The sequence below is a fragment of the Xenopus laevis genome, chromosome 1S (genome assembly GCF_017654675.1).
Source record: "Xenopus laevis strain J_2021 chromosome 1S, Xenopus_laevis_v10.1, whole genome shotgun sequence".
Classification (NCBI taxonomy): domain Eukaryota; kingdom Metazoa; phylum Chordata; class Amphibia; order Anura; family Pipidae; genus Xenopus; species Xenopus laevis.
Genome location: NC_054372.1, coordinates 128,551,377 through 128,572,674, shown reverse-complemented (window position 1 = coordinate 128,572,674; position 21,298 = coordinate 128,551,377). Strand labels below are relative to the sequence as shown.

The window sequence follows — 21,298 nt, the reverse complement described above, 5'->3', positions numbered from 1 at the left end:
CCAGTGAATAATGTTCCAGTGGCACATCCCTCTGTTAGGATACTGAGATTAGTCAGTTTAGGTAGGTGAGGAAAGAGTTTACCTTCTGCATTATTGGAGGCAGAGAAGTGTTCTCTATCACTAATTTGATATTATAAAGCCTAGGGGGGTTATCGACTAAACTCTGAATGCAAAAATCACGAAAAATTTGTGATTTTTTTTTTTATAAAATCTGACTTTTACAAAAATCACAATTTTTTCGGAATTTATTAAACCCAGAGGATGGAGAAGTCCAAATCTGAAAATCCGGCATCTCAGACCTGTCGAGGTTGCATATAAGTCAAGGGGAGAAGTCTCAATGATTTTATGTGTGCTGGTTTTTGGCAATACCCCAAAGTTTTCAGAGTTTTCTGGCAAAATTCTGAGTTTTCGAGTAAAAAATCCAAAAAAAATCATAAAAATCGGATGAAAGATCCAAAAAAATCCTGAAAATTGGATTTTCCGAAATTTTTTTCCCGCAAACAAAATTTTCGTGAAAGTGTAATGATAAATTAGCCCACAAAACCCGTGCGGATTAGGTCAAAGTTTTTTTCAGAAAATAATGAAAAAAATTTGGACTTTGATAAATAACCCCCTAAGAGTGAAATCAGCAGCAGAAGAAGAAAAACTGATTCTGAAAGAAAATATTGCCGCTTTTGTTCAAAGATAAGTAAGGGTAATTCCTGTTCCTCTTTCTGTTTTCACAAACACACACAGCTGCACACTACCCTGGCAGTCCTTATTGGCCAAGAGCTATCCTAGAGAATAGAAATGAAGAGCACAGCACTACATGGCCTATGAAATTCTGAATGAAATGTATGAAAGTAAGTAACCCTAGATGTAAGAGATGTAAGTAGACAGACATCCTTTAGTAGGATGGGTGGCAATTAATCATTATAAAAGAGAAGAATAAAGAGAATAACAACCTATTGTGAAGTCTGAAGTTTTCTTAAGTTCATCCAGGTGTATGAATGACAAACATCTGCTATAACATGAATCTTTCATATGTTAGAATAAAGCAAAGGCTGGTTGGGGGGGGGGCTACAGTTATTCATCAGAATTATAAGCCTAGAAAACAAGTTGATTCAATAAGCAGACGCCTTTTTTGGCATTCCTAAATGAACCATATGCAAATTTTACAAAATTTTGGCACAAACACTGCTCCTACTTCCCTCCTAGCCTTTTCACTCTCTTAATGACCATTTAAAGGAGAACTAAACACTAAAAATGAATATGGCATAAAATGACCAGATTTTATATACTGAACTTATTGAACCAGTCTAAAGGTACAGCATCTCTACCAACATAGAACTAAGGGACTCTTGGCCCAACGGGGCTGCTGCCACAGAGCCCACCACCCCAGGCCCCCCACCCTAGATGTAAAGCGTCCTCTGGCCCTGCTCCCCGAGCCTCAACATCCCGCCCCCGCACCTACCTTCTTTTTTGTTCGCTGGGGGCCAGGGAGAGAAGTTGGAAGCCACTTCCAGCTTCTGTGCAAGAACTGAGACTGGCCCAGTCCGACACTGATCTCTACAATAGTAATGATTCAGGCCTTCAAAGTTGTCACAGGAGTTTCTAGGGTTGTCACCTTTCATGGAGCTCAACTCCGGGCAGGGGGTGGGACAGTGAAATATTGGGGGCAGGGTGGTGTCATCAGTGGCGAAGTTCTGACATGGTGATCTCAGGGATTTTATCTGAACAGCCCTTAAAAAGACGAGCTGTTTATGCTAAAACTGGATTGGTGGCAAACCTAGGAGTTTCCCATCATGGATTTTGTTAGGAGTGTCTGCGACACGCACATGCTCAGTGAGCTTTGAGTGACTATTGAGAAGCTAAGTTTAGGGGTCACAGCAACTCATCAAGCAGAAAATGAGGTTGGCCTGTAATATAAGCTGATGCTACAGGGCTGATTATTAATTCTCATGCCAATTGTTCCGATTTCTGTTCTGCCATGTCCCAATAATCTGAAATATTTACTAATGAGCTTTTTACAGCGGCACATAGCATGTGCACATGTGGCTCCCTTGGGCTAGTATAGAAGCCCAAAATATAATGTACAATATTTCTGCACTGCTTCTTTAACTGAGCTTTAATTTTCCTTTAAAGGACAGGTAAGACAGATGTAAAGGAAGGTAGGGTTCTGGCTATCACATTAAATGTCTGTTCACCCTGGCCTTTATAAATTACAATTTTGGCTAAGTATATTGAATTTTTTTTTTTATTTTGCACAGCCTTTTACTCATTTTATGTTTATACTGAACTGTTCCTTTAAGCCCAGTGCTTAGTGGAAGAAAGAGATGGTAGGAGTTAAAATTGGCTCATTCATGGTCATTTCCTTTTCTCTGGTATTTTTAGTTTCATGTGCTGCTGAAACCATTGCACACACTTTTGACTGTCCTCTACAATGCCATTTGTATGTTAGTTCTATTATTGTAAGTTACTTTAACTATGCTATGTTTCTGATGAATAGCACAAATGAACAGCAAAACCTGGACAGGTAAAAACTCTAAATATGTTTCACACCTTGGGGTTACTTTAGGATTACTAGATCATTTAAAAATTCAGGCACGTTTCTAATGAATGCATGCATTATTACATTGATGTTAAATTGCACAAATGCAATTGATCTTAGAGATTTTAAAAACCATGATTAAACTCTATTTCTCTAAAATTGCAAATACCATGAAAGTTATTTAAAAGATCCGAATACAAATTAAAAAAATAATTATTAAAAATTATCCGATAAGATCAGAGCAGCTCCAATTGACTTTTATAGGACCTCAACAGCTTTTACCTGGTGAATTTTTGCGTTTTTTACACTTAAATCTCAAATTTTTAGAGTTTTAAAGAAATGTAAAAAAACACAACTTTTTAATAATTCATAAAAAAATACCTTTGAATGTTAGTAAATAGGCCCCTTAGTCTGCACTTTTGTTTTATATATGGATTGAAGATTTTACCTGACACAAAGCAAGGGATTAAAGGAAGAGAAAAGCTGGAGGGGCAAAATCTGAAAATAATAGAGAAAGATGATGAATATAAGTAGATGGGGAAAGTACACAACACACAAAAAGACACAAAAAGACTGCACTTTCTGTAATTTGCACTAGTACTCAGGTTTTGTAATAATACATCTAAAAGAAAAAGCTGTTAATTTGCATTAAAAAATTATACCACCTTCAAGTCCAGATAACTGTAAACTGTATGACATGCTGTGTCTCAGCAATTTTAAGAAGTCCACACTGGATTTTTTAAAAAGACAGTCTTATATGGTGACATTATACATTTAAGATTAGTAGCAGATTACAGTGACTTTGCTCTAACAGGTAAAGCTAACCTGTTTGGTTACGCCTGATTTAATTGCATTCAGATCAAAATATTTTTCAACAGGAAGAGAATAAGTGAAACTTTTACTTTAAAGGGATTCAGTCATGATTTTTATGGTGTGGTTTGTATTACTAAATTACCTTTTTTTTCATTACAAATAATTCACTCTACCCTATGAAATGTTATTCCTGAACCAACAGTTTTTTATCTGTTATATTGGTGTGTAGGGAGCCATCTCAGTCATTGTTCCTGATACTGTGCTTTCAGAAATAACTCACACTTCACAATGGAACTGCTTTCAGATATGCTTTTATTTCTCCAACTCGGTGTAAGGAGGAGTCGCAATGGGACTTGAATTCTTACTATTGAGTTATATTCTCATATCTACCAGGGAGCTGTTCTCTTGTGTCAGGGAGCTGTTATTTGATTGTTCTGTTGTTAGGCTGCTGGTGGGGAAAGGGAGGGGGTGATATTGCTCCAACTTGCAGAGCAGCAGTAAAGAGTGACCAAAGTTTAGAAGTTTATCAGAGCACAAGTCACATGACTGAGGGCACCTGGGAATCTAACAACATGTTTAGCCCCGTGCCCTGTTAAATATTAAAAAATCTATTCGCTGTTTTGAAAAACAGATTTCAGTGCATTCAAATGAATGCATGGTTGCTAGGGTAATTTGGACCCTAGTAACCAGGTTGTTGATACTGCAAACTGGAGAGCTGCTGAATAAAAAGCTGAATAACTCAAAACCAACAGATAATAAAATATGAAAACCAATTGCAAATTGTCATGGAAAATCACTCTCTACATCATACTTAAAGAGATACTGACACCAGAAATGAAACTCTTTTTTTTTTACATACTATCATAATATTGGCTTTAAAAGCTACTTATAACTTTGCCATAAAGTATTTGAACACTGTTTTTACATTACCTGTTTGGTGTCCCATGTTCCTGTATGAGGGGGCTGCCATATTTGTGCATCAAGAGTCTGTTAGCATTAGAAACTTTAACTGACAGGCTGAGATGGGACAGTCAGGTTGGCAAAACAGTCAGGTTTAGAAGCTTCAACTACTTACAAAACAAACCTCTCCGCAGAAAATATAGAATTTTACTTACCTACTTGACGTAAATTCCTTTTCTTCTAGTTCTGACATGTCAGTACACATGGGCATTGCCCCTCCCATAACTGGAGGTAGGACCTATAACATAGCCAATCAAAATGAATCATGGCCTATAAGACCACATGACTTCCTCCTCACCACAGTTATACTTTTGCCATAGCAGTACAATAACCAAAATAAATAATAGGGATGGGAAACCCTGTACTGACATGTCGGGACTAGAAGAAAAGGAATTTACGTCAAGTAGGTAAGTAAAATTCTCTATTTCTTCTACGTCCCTCCATGTCACTACACATGGGATCTACCAAGCCATGCCCCGAAAACTAGGGGTGGGAATAACCAACATAAGGCAAAAACCAAACTGATGCTAATGAGGCCCTGAGAAAAAAAAAAAAAGGCCAGCATCACATCCATCCAACAGGGGAGCTGATAAAATGTATATCTCCTGAAAAAGGTAGATAAAAAGGCACAAGAACAACATGTCCTAGGACATGGTAAACGATTGACAACAAGAGCTACAAAACCAACCACTAAATTACAGAGTACATTGCACATTAAGAATAATCATATTCTGCTTAAAAAGGTTCCCTCAGTGACTAGAGGGATACCTGCAATATGGTTATATGACAAAACCCCACCTGGGGAAGAACAAAAATCCTGCAACTGTTAAAACAAAAAGGTGCCCTAGGACACATCCAGAATGTGGCAATGGCCATCTCAGAACTAAAACACCCTAGAAACCACCAGGAAATCAATCAGATCAGAAACTAAACACAACTTGGATGCATCTATCACCAGTGCTGGAGAAATACACAATCCTCAGCAATAGCAAGTGGCCCTAAAAAGACTTGGCCCACATTAGCCTAGTCCTGCAGCTCAATGGAAGCAGCTGAAACCAGTGCTGACCGGAGTCAACTCCACACCAGAGATCCACCAACTCCATGCTAATAATACCTAATGAAGACTTAACTAAATGAACACCAACTCAGGGTTATCCTAAATCAGCATATCATTGTAACCATTGTAGAGCCATGCTGGTACAGCCCAGTAGCTCCACCAACCACCAATCTAAACTGGGCATACAACAGCACAAGGATAAGCTGCTGAACCAACCAATGTGACTTAAGCCATCTACCAGTAAGATATGCTGTTGCCCCAGCCAACTGCTACACAAGCAAGCAATGGGACCCAAGCCAATTACAGGTCTAGAAAACACCCACAAAAGCCGAGGCCACTACATCTCAAGCTGCACAATGCTACAGTTTATGCAAAAAACTGAACCAAACCTGTGACCATACATAGAAGCTACTGAATCCAATAGGCTACTGAACCAGCCAACAGCTGGGGTCACAATCCAAAATCAGGCATGCCAGAAGCTTATAGCCTACAAATACTGGTACCAACCAGCAATGATGCACAATTCACCGGCAGAGAGCCAGCCACCATACATGCAAACCAGTGGTGGACCAGCCAGCTATTATGTATAGAACTAGCAGGCCAAGATGCCCGTCAGCTGCAGTGTATGCAAAACACCAGAGTGGAATTCTAATACACAAGCAATAGTACATAAGCCAGCTATTGTGAATGCCACCCTTGGGGACAAGGTCACCAACTGCACTGGCACCTGACACAAAAGTCAATTTCCATACATGCAACAACGGAGCACAAGCCAGTTGTTGCAAAACCCTGGTCCACAAGCCAGCCTTATTGATAATAAGCAGTGGCATACAAGACCAAAAACAATGCATGTAAGGCAGAAGCAAAGGTTAGCTGTAAGCCGACAACATATCACCAACCTCAGCTCCTGAATACCAATCAGCAACAAAATTAGCTATGGGTTGTGAAACTCAGAGCAAACACCAGCTGATGGTACAACCCATGTTAGATCCAACCAAATAGTCAATCATGCCTACTGCTGGTGTAACCAGAACCATGCCTGCAAGGATTGTAGACAAGACAAAACCAATGGCTGTTGTCCTGCCAAGGATTGCCGCAAGGCAAAAAGACATGCCCACCAAGGGCCACAGCAAGAATAGTAACCGTGCCTATCAGCCGCCACAGCCTGGCTGGTGGCCTATGCACCATAGGTCACAGCAAAGACTGGCAGCCACAAGCCCCCAAGGACTATAATAAAAACTAGCGGCCACCTTAGCCAAGGGCCACAGAAAAGGCCAACAGCCCAAGAACCCTGGTAACAGGCAAGCAAGCACCTAAGTTAAGGGCCATGAAAACAAGCCCATAGCCATAATAACCCTGGTAAAAGGACAACCAAACAAATGTGCCAAGGGTAAAAGACCACATGAGCCAAAGGCTCATGCAACAGGCCAGCAGAACAAGGGCCCTTGTAAAACGACAGCAGACCCAGAAGCCGAGGGCCATGGTAAAAAGTCATGGACCAAAACAAGGGCTCTAACCCAAGCCAAGGGCCATAATGAAAGCCAGAGGCCACACAAACCCAGCTCCCTGGCGAGATGCCCGAGGCTACACAAAGGGCCATAGACTACAAGCTGGCTTCAAGCATGTTAAGGTGCCAATAGACATAACAGTAAGTGTCCTTCAATCTACCAACAATTAAAGAAGAGAAACCTAAAGTCACAAAAACTCAATAGATGTGAATAGAATATCTAAGAGAAGGCCTACATCACAAAAAAAGACACGATATAAATCGGAAAACACTGCCTGTTAAGTGCGGAAAAATCATAGGAAAAAATGGGGCACAATGCTGCTACAGCAGAACAAACCCCTAGCCGGTCCTTCAAATACCAGGTGTAATAAGAGCACACTTGCCTACTGTGTCTGCACAGAGAACTCAGGCTCACAAACCGAAGACCTCAGATGACATCAATACAAGACGTCAGAGGAACACAGGCACCTAACCAGTTAATATGCGCTAGACAGTAGGAATAATCCAGTCAGATCCTTGGTGGCAGACTGCTTCTTAGGAGCAGACTCAGGGGCGTAACTACAGAGGAAGCAGACCCTGCGGGGACCCATGAGGCCCAAATAAAGAGCAATTTCAATATGTATTGGGGAAAAAAAAAGCACAACCTCTGGATATGTTAGGGGCCCTAAAATGAATTTGCTCTGACGCCCAATGACTCAGGTTACAGCACTGAGCAGACTCAATGTAGGGGGCTACCATACTGCTTCAGCAGTGCAAGCCTCCAGGCAACCCTGCAAGCACCCTGTGTAATAAAAGGCAAATATAACCTCTGTGTCTGCACAGAGGACAATAGAAACAACAGTAGCAAACTGAGGAGTATCTGCACCTTACCTGATAGCAATGAAAAGTCTGCAGGATGGAAACTTCAGCTAGAACCCTGATAGCTTTCAGCTGAGGGACATAATTAGCTTATTAACATGCAGACTTCCCAGTGTAATGAATGTTTCAAACACACCGTGGATACTGATACTTACCGGATTCAGGTACCACCCTGCTTCAGCAGAGAGATTCACCAGCCAGTACTGAAAGTACCTTGTGTAACTGCATTTTGCACAGAGGACTCCAGCTCACAACATACGACTTCATATAATATAAGAAAGAACACAGGCAGCTTACCAGATAGCTCAGACTTGTCAGCAGGAATATCCAGTCCAGTGGAACACTGCTTGTTAAGAGCAGACTCATAAGAAAGGAAGGAGGTGCCATACTGCTTGAGCAGTATGGCACTCCTGGAAGTGCCTTAGGCACATGAGCCAATATAACCTCTGTGTCAGCCAAGAGGATGCAGGTTCACCCATACAAAACTTAAAATATTAAACAGCAATAGCAAAGGGGCCTAAAGGAACATCTGCACCTTACCAGATAGTGACTAGTTAGCTGGATGGAAACTCCAGTCAAAGCCCTGATAGCTTTCAGCTGAGGGACATATTAAGCATATTAACATGCAGACTTCCAAGTGAAATTAATGTTTCAAACACACAATGGATACTGAGAAATCAAACTCACCGGATTCAGGTATCACACTGCTTAGGCAGAGGGATTCACCAGCCAGTACTTAAAGTACCTTGTGTAACAAGAGCCAATACTACATTTTGCACAGAGGACGCCAGCTCACAACATAAGACTTCAGATAATACAAGAAGTCAGAGAAACACAGGCACCTTACCAGATAGCTCAGGCTTGTCAGCAGGAATATCCAGAAAGGTGGAACACTGCTTAAGAGCAGACTCATAAGAAGGAAGGAGGTGCCATACTGCTTGAGCAGTGCAACCTCTAGCCCTTCCTGGAGGTGCCTTAGTAACATGAGCCAATATAACTTCTGTGTCTGCACAGAGGATGCAAGTTCACCCATACAAGCTTATATTAAACAGCAATAGCAACGGGGCCGAAGGCACACCTGCACCTTATCAGATAGTGACTAATTAGCTGAATGGAAACTCCAGCCAAAGCCCCAATAGCTCTGAGCTGAGGGACATAATTAGCATGCAGACTTCCCAGTGCACTGAGCATTTTTAAAAACACACAGTAGATAATGAAGAATCATACTCACCAGCTTCAGGCTGTTATTACTAGCCCATATGCATACCCATGGCCCTTTTGCAGAAGTTCTGTAGAGTTCTGTAATGCCTCACATAACTCAAAAGAAAAGGGGAGTCCAAAAAGCTCACAGGTAACAATGCGGGAAGCCCACCCCTGCGTCTGTTCCCAAAAAAGCACTAGATTGAATCTTGTGCCTCGCTGGGCATATAGCAGGGGGGCTGTTTTAGCACAGGGCTAGGACCATGGGTATGCCCACACCAGCACTTCTTCCCAATAAGCGATAATTTACAGATTATGCGTCTTGAGGCATCAGGTAAAATCTTCTCCATTACCTGGGAATCATCCCTCTGTGTCCACACTGAGGAAAAAAATATACAAAAAATACAAAAGAAAAAACAAAAACTGTGTTTGATTTCTCTCAAAATAAACAAAAAAAAAAAAAAAAGTGAGGAGGGAGATCCTACCTCCCTGTCCAGTAGGACAAAAAATAACTGTGGTGAGGAGGAAGTCATGTGGTCTTATAGGTCATGATTCATTTTGATTGGCTGTGTTATAGGTCCCACCTCCAGGTCTGGGAGGGGCAATGCCCATGTGTACTGACATGGAGGGACGTAGAAGAAATACGCAACATGACCTATAGATAACTTTTAGTGTACATTCATATTTTAAAAAGTAGGTTTTTTTGTGTCAGTATCACTTTAAAGTTAACTCAAAGGTGATCAACCCCTTTTAAGTAAAGTGCAGACCAGATAAAACTGAGCATATCCATGCTGAACAGTGAAAAATATTGCTCAAAAGGCACACCCAAAGTAATAGAAAAAGAATCAATTCAAACATGGGTGCAAGATCCTTACCGGAATATACAGAGGAAAATGTATACATGTTTACAATTTTATTTCATATTTAGATTAAATCAACCATACTGTCTCCAATAGATATCTCTCACGGGCTTCTCTTCTATTGCCACAAATACCTTTTATAGACAGGATTCACATAAGTTCCCTTATTACACACAGCTTTGCAAAAAAAGGCCTAGCACTTCCCCTGTGTGTACTTATGTGTCCAAACACGGTGTGAATTTAGCTACAGTAGCTCGTCAAAAGACAGGCCAAAAATAGTTTTTTTTAAATCCATAAAAATCATGACGTTTTCATAAATGGACATTGGACAGTTAACATTAACAGTGAGGCTCCAGGGTTAATTGATTATGGCATCTGGGGTATTTTTGTCAGGTTTATGTACCATGGATAATGTACTGGCCCTTATAATTTCAATTACGGTAGGAAATTGAAAGGAAAGGAAAAGGGCATGCTTCCAGTTTGAAAAATGTAACAAAGACTAAGGGGCAGATTTACTAAAGGGCAAAGTGGCTAACGCTAGCGTTACCGCCTGCAGGGACATCGCCAATTTACTAACACGCGTAGGCGACAATTTGCTAGCGAAAGAGACAGGCGATATCGGTCATTTGCACTCTGGCAAATGGACGTTACTCTGCAAATTCACTAAAATGCCGTTTTTACTGAACGTTGGCTCTTTCGCCAGACTTGCCTTTGCCAGCTCAGACCAGGCGAAGTGCAATGGAGTGCATAGATCTTCCTCAATCTTCTGTCACTCACATCATATTCTGTGAGTGGAAAATACATCAAAGTTCAAAAAACGCTGGCGTCTTTTCCTTGTTTCAGAGTGATAGCCTGTTTTTAAAAGTCCTTAAAAAACTTTAATTTGGTAACCGGTTTTCCCCATACATTTTCTAACATATGGAATATAAACTTTACAGTGGGCTCATGTGTAGGGCATTATAATAACGTTATTGTCTTTATTAAGGTTCCCTGGACATGTGTTTTAAATAGTGTAAATTGTAAGTCTATGCACCAACATTTAACATAAAGATATCCATACAACTTTAAATTTACCGCCCTATGCAAATTGACCTGAGCGCAAGATCCCTAGGGAAGTTTCGCTAGGCAGAAATGAACGCTACCACATCTTCACTATTAAATGCTCGCATTTCCAAAGTAATGCTAGCGAAAAGTCGCCAGCGTTCATCGCCCACTGCGAAACTCATTTTAGTGAGTTAGCGTATTAGTGGATTTTAGTGAACTAGAGTATTATGAATGAATTTTTGCCTGGCGAAGTGTTGCGCTGGGTACAAAGTGCACGCTGTGAATTGTCGCCAGTTAGTAAATCTGCCCCTAACTGAAAGGTTTCAGGTAAGATATTATGGGGTATATTTATCAAAGAGTGAAGTTAGAGATTGCCATAGTCCGCTAGAGTGAAATACCGCCTCTCTCCATTCATTTCTATAGGATTTTTAAAGGCGTATTCATCAAAGGGTGAACGTGAAAGTTCACCCTTTTATAAATACGCCTTTACAAATCCCCCATACAGGGAATGGTCAACACTGGCTTCCATTATCCCTCCAACACATAGCCCAGAAAAATTCCGGCCCTCGGTACTACAGAACTACTCTATGATACTCTACGGCCTGCTATAGAAGGTGCTCTCTAATGTCAACAGTGCTGCATGGCAATAAACATGAACAAGGCACAATAAACATGTTCTTTAAAAGGCTGCTGCTAAAACACTACAGCAGCATACCTAATTTTCTTGTAAGTAACCCATGGGTAACCTGACCTACTTCAGGGCATTAGTGTAGGAGTCAACCCCAAGCTTCCTGAAGAATTAAAATAACATTGCAGTGCTACATAGCCACCTGGGATCAGGGTCTTTAGCTTCATATCTCTATACAGGAACATAGTATACACAATAAAGCTATATTACACATAGTGAGTGGTTTGAGGGAAAATTAAATGATTCATTTAGGGATAGGGATTATTATTTTATTCTTTATTAAGTGTAAAAACCAGGAATATCTCTAATGCTAAAATTTGCCCAGTAAAAAGTTGTCAAAGTCCTATAGATGTTGATGGGAGCGGCGCTGATCTTATTGGACTACTTCTAATCAATTCGGACTTTCAGAAGTTATCAGATTTTTTTTCACTAGGATAAGTCAGAAAATCTCAGATTTTTTAGAGGTATTCGTATTTTTCAGCGCATCGTTCAGCAATTTTTATCGTTCATACTTTTTATATTTGGATCTTTTATTAAATTCCATGATATTCGTGGTTTTAGAGATTGTAAGAAAAAAATGTGATAAATAAGCCTCCATGTGCTGCTACACTGATCAAAGAATGCAGGTTGCTGAAATCCAAAAAAAGTGTAGCACGTTCTCTGGCCTTCCATCTTTTACAAATGGCACTACCACAAATAACATTTTGGGAGACGCAAACAAAGGCATTGCATACTTCAACCCACTCTCATTTTCACTAACCTATTGCTTATATAAACAATGCACTTTCTACTACTGTTGAGACAACTGATCGTTTACACAGAGCCATGCACAGGTTTATACCTCTCAACCTGTTCAACACTTAAAGGAGAAGGAAAGGCTAAAACTAAGTAAGCTTTATCAGAAAGGTCTATATAAATACACCAGTAAACCCTCAAAGTAATGCTGCTCTGAGTCCTCTGTCAAAAGAAACATCACATTTCTTTCCTTCTATTGTGTACACATGGGCTTCTGTATTAGACTTCCTGTTTTCAGCATAAACCTCCAGGGCAGGCTTGAGCATGCTCAGTTTGTTCCTCTCCCCCTCCCTCCTCCCATCTCTTCTGTAATCTGAGCTCAAAGATGTAAGTGAGCAGGGAGAGCCTCAGACAGGAAGTGATGTCACACCCAGTTTATATGGCAGCTTCTATCCTAAACAAACAGAGACAGTGTCTAGAGCTGTTTACGCAGGTATGGTAAAGCATTCTGCAGAATAAATATAGCGTTCTAGCTTGCACTATTGTGGCTAATCTGTTGGCAATAAACTGTCTTGGAGCTTTCCTTCTCCTTTAACAACATTTTCTCTGTTTTCCTCATGCAACCACCAGCTTACATCCTGTTTCATTACGTCCTTTCCCTCCCATGCTCCCCAGTTCTTCGAAACTCCCTCCTCTGTTGTTACTATAATCAACCTCTGAGGTTTTAACAGATCGTGGGAAAATTTTGTTTAGGGAAATTGACAAGATTTGCAGAAACTTCACTTGTGAAAAATCTTCTCCTCCCTCTGGTCACAATTTCTTGCTATAACTGATGCAACTTGCTCCACATGCCGTCCTTCTTCATACACTTTGCCTTAGACAAATTAAGCCCTTAAAAGAAAACTAAAGCATAACTAAAAGATTAGGGCAGAAATGTTGTACTTTATGTTTTGGGCATCTGAAACATCCCAAAGATGCCCCAGTAGTTCCCCATCTTCTTTTCTACTGATTCGCTGCACATGCTCTGTGCTGCTGTCACTTACTGAGCTTAGGAACCGATACCCAATAGCAAAATTATCATCAGAATTTAATAATCAGCCCTGTAGCAAAGCATACTGAGCATGTGAGTGTCGCAGACACCTCTAACAAAATCCAAGATGACAACTTTGAATGCCTGGCTCAGAGTGATGGGCGAATCTCGCCAGTTTGGCCAAAAAATTTGCGAATTTCCTGCAAAATTCCTGCAAAACACACATTAGAGCTGAAGCTGAGGTCAGCATAAATACGTGAAAGGAGACATCTCCAGGCTGACCTTAGCTTCAGCTCCGCTATGTCTGACTGCACACAGACTGATTGCATTCAAATCAATGAAGCAGGGGCACAGAGCAGATCTGCTTCTCTCAGCCTGCAAAAATACACAGACTGACAACAGCCAGAGCCTTTAGCCTGTCTGACCATAGCCTAAAGCTGGCCATAGATGTTGAGATTTTTAAAAGATCCGATCCTCATCGTGAGACCACGATTTTCTCAGAACGATCGTACGATCATACGAATTGACCATCAACTAAAAAGACCAATTTGCCAGGAAAACAAAGGGGAGCTGCCTGCTTGGCCCTGCAAACATAGATAGATTGCACTGGGACCGATAAAGATGTTTTGACCTGGCCGATCAATTTCCTGACAGAAGTTGGCCGAAAAATCATAAGATGTACGATCGTTCGAATCCCACTAACTGCACGATAATTTCGAAGGATTGGTCGGACTTCCCTAAAATCGGTCATTCCGCAAGAAGAATCGTTGCATCTATGGGGAGCTTAAGTGTATTGTTTAGTACGATGTAGACCAGTGAACTCCAACAAGTGGCTTGTGATTGAAATTCTACTCGGAGGCAAATTTTTTTGCATTACAACCAGGGGCTACCAAATGGACAATCCCTTATTTGTCACCCAAAGAACATTTTTAATGCTTGTGTTGCTCCCCAACTCCTTTTACACCTGAATGTTGCTCACAGGTTCAAAAGGTTGGGAACCCCTGCTCTAGACACTCAAAATGTAAGACAGTTTGCAAGAAGATATTCAAATATTAATGTCTCCATAAGGAATATTTAAAAAATTATTTAGATGAACACAAATACAAAAATTATCCATATGTCAGAATCCCCTTAGCCATAAAAGCCCCACTGGAAAAACCTGCAGATGAATCCAGAGGCCTGGGATTTTTTCTTTGAAAAATTATATTACGTATATCGATGCTATATTTTTTTTAAATTTTTTACTTATCTTTATGTTCAGGTCCTCATCTATTACCATATATACTCGAGTATAAGCCGACCCGAGTATAAGCCGAGGTACCTAATTTTACCTGCAAAAACTGGGGAAACTTATTGACTCGAGTATAAGCCTAGGGTCAGAAATGCAGCAGCTACTGGTAAGTTTAAATAATCAAAAATTGAGGCATGAGTGGGTTAAATGTTTTTCAATACGGTATTTACGGTATTATCCCACTGTTACTATAGGCACCATCTCTACCTACTATACCTGCTATCCCACAGTCACACTCTCTTCCCAGAGACTATTATCCCATTGTTACTATAGACACCATCTCTCTCTACTATACCTGCTCCCACAGTCACACTCCCTTCCCAGAGACTATTATCCCACTGTTACTACAGGCACCATCTCTCCCTACTATACCTGCTATCCCACAGCCAGTCACTTCCCAGAGACTATTATCCCACTGTTACTATAGGCACCATCTCTCCCTACTAGACCTCCTATTCCATAGTTACCAACTTACCATACTTTCCCAAAGGGTATTATCCCTTGGTTAGATTTGCTGATGTAGAGAGCATAACTTTCAATTTTCAGATTGAAAATGTGGAAGTTAAGTTGCTGCATGTGGCACAATGCATGGCTCCACAACTGTGGTCTATTTCATATTGCCCAGTCAAATAGAAAACAGGTATCTATTTATTATCTATTTGTATTGACATACATTTGTATTGACATCTCTTACAAGAAAATGATTTTTTTCCATTGTGTGGCACGCTACTGCATGAGCTTTTCTTGCCTCATGTTAAAATCAGCACTGCAGATACTGCCATAACTGGAAAATGGAAGCTGTTATATATTAATTTATAATCGAGCTGCGATGGCCCTGTGGTGCACAGAAGAGGTGCAGGTCAGTGCCATCCACTCTGACCGCTAGGTACCCTATATCTGCTTTGATAAGCAAAGGATAATTTTTGTTCAAGCAGCCCTGACTCGAGTATAAGCCGAGGTAGACTTTTTCAGCATATTTTGGACGCTGAAAAACTCGGCTTATACTCGAGTATATACTGTAATCTTCCAGACTCTCATTAAACCACTGCATGTTTACAAGGGTAAATTGGACCCAAACAACCACACAACTACTGAAATTTGAAACTGGAGAGCCACCATTACAAAAATATGCAAAAAAGTCTCCGAATATCAATGTCTTCATTATACTAAAACCAAATTTAAAGCGAACTACCGATTTAATGCTAGAATATGTTTATAAATGACAAAAAATGCAGAGATTATATCTAAAATCTGTTTTCTTTTGTTGTTTATCTTTTTATCCTAGGGTAGGGTAGAGTAGGCATTTTATATGCTGTTAAGTTACCAAGCTTTTAGGTTGCTTCCCTCAGTTTGCCCACAACAAAGATGTTACTCTTTGAGATAAAGGAACCGAGACCCAGATAAAAACAAGTAAAAAAAAAAACAATAAAAGTCTTTCATCCAGTGGTGCCCTAAGTTTCTGTAACTGAAATCACATTGTGCTTTTTTCTCCAGGAAGTCAGTGCATCACCACAGAGTTGAGAAGTGATAGTTAAGTGTCCCCAATTGTTGTGCTTCAATTTTGGAACACACATCCATGAATGAATTAGCAGGCTTTGCTTATAATACCATATCAGAATGGGATGAGATTGCTCATTATAGGTATACTGTATCCAGAGAAATCTTTGAATTGAGTATGGGGAGTATTTGCTTTTGAAGCATTGATGTTTGTATCAGTCGTAGCTATCATCATTAGAGAACTTTTGTTTGTTTGGAATATGATGAGTTGTTTTAAGATATATAACTCATTGATTATCAGCATGTGTTTTGTTACCATATCAAATACCACAGTTGTACCTTTAAATCCAAGATATTGTTTCCTGGGGAATAGTAGGTAGGTAGGTACCATTACATAGTTCAACCCAGATGTGAGGCCTTCAGCTTCAAACCCAGACTGCAGAAACTGATCTACCAACCAATAATCTGTCAGGAACCCAAAAGCTTGCTTGGGCATCCATGACAGTGCACACACACAGAGGAGCAGTCTGTAATCTCAAGCAAAGGAGATTAAGGGGCTCCCATAGAACACAGCTGTGAGAGGGTACACACTTATCTAAACTCCCACCATAAGTATTACTGTACAGATGGTACCATTTACTGCATATAACAAGACAAAATCTTGAAATTCCTAATAGCTGAAAAGGGATTCTGGGTGAGATTGTGCATAGACTGGACTTAAACTCCACTTTTTTGGAGTTTATGAAATGAATGGTATTATTAGTAGAATGTGCTTGCCAGTTTTCACTACCCTACTAACCTAAATAAGCCCATGTGTGCCTTGTATAGTTGTATAGGTACGTTTTACTATATTAGACACCATACCATGTTTTATTAATATTTCACTAGTGAGAACCCAACATCTAACTCATGAGCCTCTGACCCAGGTTTCCCAGTCTCTTCAACCTTAAGGTATGGGACCTGTCATCTAGAATGTTCAGAGCCTGGGGTTTTCCAGATAAGGGATCTTAATTTCATTAATTTGGACCTTTATGCCTTAAAGTCTACTGGAAAATCATGTAAACATTAAAATTTTTTGCTTCTAATAAGAATTAATTATATCTTTATTTGGATCAAGTACAAGGTACTGTTTTATTATTATTATTACTATTATTATTATTATTATTATTATTATAAAAAAATATTATTAAAAATTATTATAATTATAAATTATTATAAAAATTTGGATTATTTGGATAAAATGGAGTCTATGGGAGACAGCCTTTCTATATTCGGAGCTTTCTGGATAACAGGTTTCTGGAGACTGGATTCCATACATATATTGTCTATCTATCTATCTATCTATCTATCTATCTATCTATCTATCTATCTATCTATCTATCTATCTATCTATCATCCATCTATCATCTATCTATCTATCTATCTATCTATCTATCTATCTATCTATCTATCTATCTATCTATCTATCTATCTATCTATCTATCTATCTATCTATCTATCCACAGTATACAAACATGCCAGAGATCTTTCTTATGTGATTCATTATCTGTGCTCATCACAGCATTTTTACATAATTTTTGAACAGACTTCACTACAATAACGTTCAGTAATGGAAAAACATGCACAACGCAAATAGATAAACAAACAAATTTGCCTTTGTGCAAGCAATTTTCCAATGCAAGCCTGCAAAATTATTTTATTGATCCATCCACCACTTCAAAATATATTTGAGCATTTTATAGTTTGCCCTGTGCAGAGTGCTCCAGAAAACTATACGCAATTAATATTTGCAGTACAATAATTGTCTGATTACAAATATTATATTCCAAAATTAGAATTTTTCTGTTCTTCTTTGTGTTTCTGTGTCTGTTTACAAGTTTTATATCTTTTTTCCAATACGACGTAAAAAAGGGAACAAGATAAAAGAATATGTTATTTAACTAAGTACGTGCAAGCGATAACAATATCATTTTCTTTTAATCAGCATAACTCAAACATGACCCATTTATCACTGGCAGTTAAAGGCAGTGCATAGATAAAGTATGTGTGTATGTGTATGCACAAGTGTGTCTGTTTGTTCATGCTTAGTTTACAGAAAAATGCACATTGAACTGTACATGCATGGATTCTGAAGAAAGGTTTAAATGGCTTTATTTGCTAAACGATATTAGGCTAGTCCCAAGAGAGAATTTGTCTCTTGCATCATGCTACTTTAGTCACTGGGGGCTCTGTTTTATTACTATCTGAGCAGAGTAAACTAGTATCCAAATTTTTTTTTAGAAAAAGCAAAAATAAAGCAGACTTGGAAACAACCAACATTAATGATCTGATAAAATCTTTCTGTCTCAGTTATCCACAGGCCGTGAATGAGCCTGGGAGGCAGTAGTCTTATAATAAAAAGTTTTTTGTTGTTTCTTTTAGTATTTTGTCTTTCATCTGTTCATATAATTTGTGTTCAAGAGCAGCTTATTCTTTGCAAAATCTGAAAGCTTTAGAAAATAGATTTGCACTCTCAGATATCTTACAAGCCTTGCTTGTGTTAACGAATGAGTCAGATTAAATTCCATGAGAAAATGGTATATGAGGATTTATCACGTGAAAACTCATAAGCGAGATTCAATTTGAGGAGGAAAACACAATTCCAGTTTTTTGTCGCCATAGATTTCAATAGAGTTTTCATATTAACAGTGAGAGAAGTTTTTCTCATTGAATTGTATCTGGTTCTCGTAGAATTGGGTCTGGTCCAATGTGTCTATCTGCATACAAGTTGAGAACTGATGTATATTATTATATTAAAGACAGCAAAAGTAGGTCAAAAGAAAATGTACAGAAAAATAATTAGAGAAAAAGAAAGCACCAGCTTACAATATTTTTACAACTGACAATATTTGAGGCCCAGATGTTACCGCTTTTTGGCTGAAAACATGTCCTTTTTACGGTGCCCATTTACTTAGCTTGAGTGAAGGAATAGAGGAAAAAATTTTGTCGAATTTCGAATGATTTTTTTTGCCTACTTCGACCTTCGATAGTCGAAGTACTGTCTCTTTAAAAAAAACTTCGACCCCCTAGTTCGCCACCTAAAACCTGCCGAAGTCAATGTTGGCCTATGGGGAAAGTCCCCATAGGCTTTGCTATCTTTTTTGGTAGAAGAAAAATCGTTCGATCGATGGATTAAAATCCTTGGAATCGAACGATTCGAAGGATTTAATCGTTCGATCGAACAATTTTTAGTTTGATCGTTACATCGAACGAATTGCGTTAAATCCTTCGACTTCGATATTTGAAGTCAAAGGATTTCAATTCGGCAGTCGAATATCGAGGGTTAATTAACCCTCGATATTCGACCTTAAGTAAATTTGCCCCTAAATTTTCTACATGTATTATTGTCCCACAACAAACTAGTGCATTTGAAGGATGTGCTAAGGACATTCCACTTGATAAAAAGTTGTAGTTATAAGGTTGGAATTTGCACTGAGTTTCTGCAATATAAAGGACCCAAACGGGACATTTTGAAATGAAATTTATGTTTTATTCATTTATTTTTAACTTTTACATTATTTGTTAGAGGTTTATATCACTCTAACACTTGGGATATTACTTTATATCATTTTTAGTTTTATCTTTTTCCTTAAAAATGGCTGACTATGAACTGCAAGTTTTTCTTGGTAAAGCACAAAGAAAAAAAATGCAGAGCAACTGATGCAGCAAAACAGGACATTGGGGGTCAGATTTTTATAAGATTATAAAAATGTCTGCATTACTAGTTCCTTAAACACCAGGTTAATATTCACACAGTCTTTAATTCCAGAAACCAAAGGTCAAGCAAATAACAGATTTATAGCTGACTATGCTTCCTTAACAATTAACCAACAATAGCGTAAATTTAGTTATATTAATTTAGTTATATTATATTCAGAAAAACATTTGTAGCATTAAGTGTAAAGTTCTTATTTGCAGCATTAGCCAGATCCTATATACAGAATCACGTTTGTGCCATTAACTGTAAAGTTCCTATTTGCAGCATTAGTTTTTAAGATTGTAAATAGACCCTTTCCATTTTATATAAAGACTTTTTTGCAGCTGCTTTTTAATTATTAAACTACAGATATTCTACTGTAAAACAATTAGTAGTTACTAGCATAGCCCAAGCTCAATTTAATAATTGTAGTATTTACTAGTGGAGGCAATGTACGGTACCAATAATACATGAGATGTATTTAGCAAGTAACATCGGGCCAGTGGTTCTCAGGTAAAGAGATTAGACTAAACACTGCAATCGTTATATAATAACTGTATTGAATGTTACAGTACCTGTTATGCTTCTGCTGTGTTCTGTCCCACTCTCACTTAATCAGCAGCTAAACAAAGAACTCTTTGGTGATTGTTCCTCTTCTTTTCAGCCTTAGGATAAACAGTGTCTTCTCCAACTTAAAATGCATGTAATCAATGACACACACCTTACTAGCAAAAAACACTATTAAATAAAATGTTATCTATGCACAGGAAAACGACTGATTCTTCCATGCATACACTCTGCTGCTGAAGTAGTTCAGACCCGAAGAAGAAGAATCTACCAACTGGAACTCTCTATGCTCTTGCTTCCTCATTTTCTGTTCATGCTACAGTTGCATTGACTTCCTTAACGCCACATAACTTCCTTTTACATTCATGTTAACCCTGCATTATGACAGCATGTATACTGTATGTTGCCTAACATCATGCCACCAAACTTTTGTGTTCTCTGACATCACCCTGGGAAAAAGTTTGTTTCAGGATTTTGAATTGTAAAGGAAAATAAACAACGTGTATAAATCTCCTTTGTTTGTTCCCAAAGTCCAAAGAATGCCACAGATGCCAGAAAGGTCTCATAGCATAGAGCTGGTTGACAAAAAAAGGGGTTAAATGCTGTTCAGAAGGGTTTGGGCAACTTGAAGTTACTGTTAATTAATCATTAATAAAAGATGTCATTTCCTCATACAGTATCTTTTTCTTTTTACTGCAGGCTTTTAGACCTTGCCAACAGATTCCAATGAGCAGTAAAACAAACAACTGGCTCAAATTACAGCATTATTCCTAAATGCAGACCTGCAAAAATGTTCTTGTAAAAAATTATATTTATTTAAATAAAAAAAAGGATAGGTGCATATGCTTCCTTCGTAGGCAACAAATATTTTAGCACCAACACATTACACCATTTAAAAATAATCCAGAGAAAGCCAATTTCTAAC

At 38.8% G+C, this 21,298-nt stretch overlaps 1 protein-coding gene across 3 annotated transcripts in view; it reads right to left on the bottom strand.

Moving 5' to 3' along the window:
* The window catches only part of syk.S (spleen tyrosine kinase S homeolog), a 50,870-nt gene extending 29,916 nt beyond the window's left edge, over positions 1–20,954 (bottom strand). The window contains exon 1 of one of the 3 annotated variants that reach the window (XM_041574037.1): positions 20,382–20,954. The gene's annotated coding sequence lies outside the window, so the exon portion shown is untranslated. 3 annotated transcript variants of the gene reach the window in all.
* Positions 20,955–21,298: the final 344 nt, after the last annotated feature.